Source organism: Simochromis diagramma, unplaced genomic scaffold (genome assembly GCF_900408965.1).
Source record: "Simochromis diagramma unplaced genomic scaffold, fSimDia1.1 OVJJ01000333.1, whole genome shotgun sequence".
NCBI classification, from domain to species: domain Eukaryota; kingdom Metazoa; phylum Chordata; class Actinopteri; order Cichliformes; family Cichlidae; genus Simochromis; species Simochromis diagramma.
Window position 1 is genome coordinate 310,326 of NW_024386765.1, and position 2,465 is coordinate 312,790.

Here is a 2,465-nt window from a genome sequence, read left to right on the forward strand (position 1 = left end):
TCATCTGGATCCGGTCTTTTATCAGTCCCCAGAGTCAGAACCAGACACGGAGAAGCTGCATTCAGCTTTTATGCTCCTTATATCTGGAACAAACTCCCAGAAAGCCTCAGATCAGCTGAAACACTCAGTTTATTTAAATCCAGGTTGAAGACTCACCTGTTCTCAGCTGCATTTGAATAAAGCACCAAATCCACACTTTAAGCTTAAATTTCAAAACTTACATTTAACTACTGATTTTATCTACTGTTCTGATTTTATCTGTTTTGATTTTATATACTGTTGTTTGTTTGTTTGTTTGTTTGTTAATTAGTTAGTTAGTTTATTTGCTTGTTTTAATCAATTTTAAATCATGCTTTTTATTTGTTCTTGTTTCTAATGTCTCTGTAAAGCACTTTGAATCACCTTGTTGTTGAATTGTGCTATACAAATAAACTTGCCTTGCCTTGCCTTGCCTAAATGAATTACACTAACACACGTAAAACAAAACACAACCATAAAAAAACATCAATAATAACTTTGCCACTTGGTTTTTGAACTTTAAAAATTGAAGAAAAACTTAATAACTTAACTCCTCATCAAATTTTCCACTCAAAATTTGTAAGCAATATACATATTTTTTAACCACTTACTTCTAAATTTCTATTTTCTAAATTTCTAATTTAGAAGTACTGATAAGTTCTGTGTGGTTAGAGAGTAATTAAATATGTTAAATAACTCTCTTCACAGTCACAAAAGTCAAGTCCAACTGCATGAGAAAAGTAATGATTTCTGTTGTTGTGTGTTTTCATAAAGTGATTATCAACAGTCTGTCTTTGTAAAAAAGAAAAAGAAAGAAAAAAAGCAAGGGCTCGTCCGGGATTTGAACCCGGGACCTCTCGCACCCAAAGCGAGAATCATACCCCTAGACCAACGAGCCAGTTGAGAACCACACCTGCACCTGGAATTTTTAACTATAAAGACGTGCTGTTGAATTCTTCAAAACTTGTGATGTGGCACTTTGGCCTCGTCATTTTAATCCGGTCAAACATTACCCTCTGGTGGTGGACAACAGTATAGCTTCAACTTGTTCCAATCCCGTCCAACCATCCAGTCCGGGGGGGGGGGCACGTGAAACAGTGTCAGAGTCATCCGGTCGTTAAGTCTGACGTCACTAGCCGTGTCTGGGCCTAAACTCCGCTGCAGGTCCATATATCAAACGATCACTGTGGCATTACTGAGAGTTGAAAAACTGTCTAAAGTCTTTCATCTTTTTTTTTTTTTTTTTTTGTGTCCCGTTTGGATCTTTAGCCATCAGAATTGTTGTCTTAAGGCCAAGAAAGATGCCAAGCGGATTTATTTTACCAAGTGGATCGTCATGGCCTTGCCATATTGGTCCATTTGATTGACCTTTATTATAATTATGAATTTATTTTATTTTCAGTTGCTACAAACGGGACAGACATGACTGGAGGATAGGACAGGGAGAAAGAATGAAAGAAAGAGAGGGAGAGAAAGAAAACCAAATGGGAGAAGAGACGGTGAGAAGGGGGGGAAGAAAGAAAAAAAAAAAAGAACAAAACTCCTGGGTCACCTGTATGGAGAAAAAAAACAGAAGAGAAAGCAAACAACAAAGAGCAACATAATAAATAAAAAAACGGCACCATCACAATAAACTAGCTAGCAGTAGATATCAGTAGATACTAAATAATAAACGATATTGTGCAGCACGCAAGATAGACAGCGCACAATGTGCTTTGAGGCAGCAGCCAAGAAAGCTGTAGTCCGCGTCTGTGAATACCCGTGTGTACACCTGTGTGCATACCTGTGTGGATCAGCATGCTTGCATTCCAAAGGTTTCTCCATGTAACGATCTGCTAGGGAGTGTGGGGAGCCACAGCCCCGTCCTCCAGGGCATGAAGCAGGTATGGAGGAGATCAAAACTCCAGACATCCAGAGGCCCCCAGAACACAAGAGACCAAGGAAGACCAACAGAGGGGCAGCCGCGCCACTGTCCCAGAAAGAGCTGAGGAGAGTCCCAGATGAGGGCTCACTCAGCAGCCGCGGAGCAGAAGCCAGGGGGGGTTGCAGTGACGCGCCCGTGAGCTCCGCCGGCAGCCAGCTGTGCCTGAGTGACCGAGCCCCAGGCCGAGAGGCCGGGGGCACCCCACCTCCGAAGTGGCCCGAGCGAGCCCCAGGCTCCAGGCCCCGATAAGCGGCCGCCAAGGAGTGAGCCGGTGTGTACCCAGACGCCCACCCCCAGACACAAAGAACCACCAACGCACCGACACCTGAGGGAGTCCGCCACTGGCAGGGGAAGTGGTGGTGGGGGGAGATAGGCCTCCAAACCTTGGAGGGCCTGAGATGTCCCCAGAGAGGTGGCGTCTGATACCCAACCTGACATATAGACACAGACATACAGGCACACACAGACACAAACATCCATTCCCACCCTCATGCTCTCATATGCACTTACTCCACACTCAACC

The 2,465-nt window shown here is 43.9% G+C and overlaps 1 non-coding gene across 1 annotated transcript; it reads right to left on the bottom strand.

Moving 5' to 3' along the window:
• Positions 1-844: 844 nt before the first annotated feature.
• Positions 845-916, bottom strand: trnap-ugg. Its single transcript has one exon. It is a non-coding gene; the product is annotated as a tRNA-Pro (tRNA).
• Between the last annotated feature and the right edge of the window lie 1,549 nt (positions 917-2,465).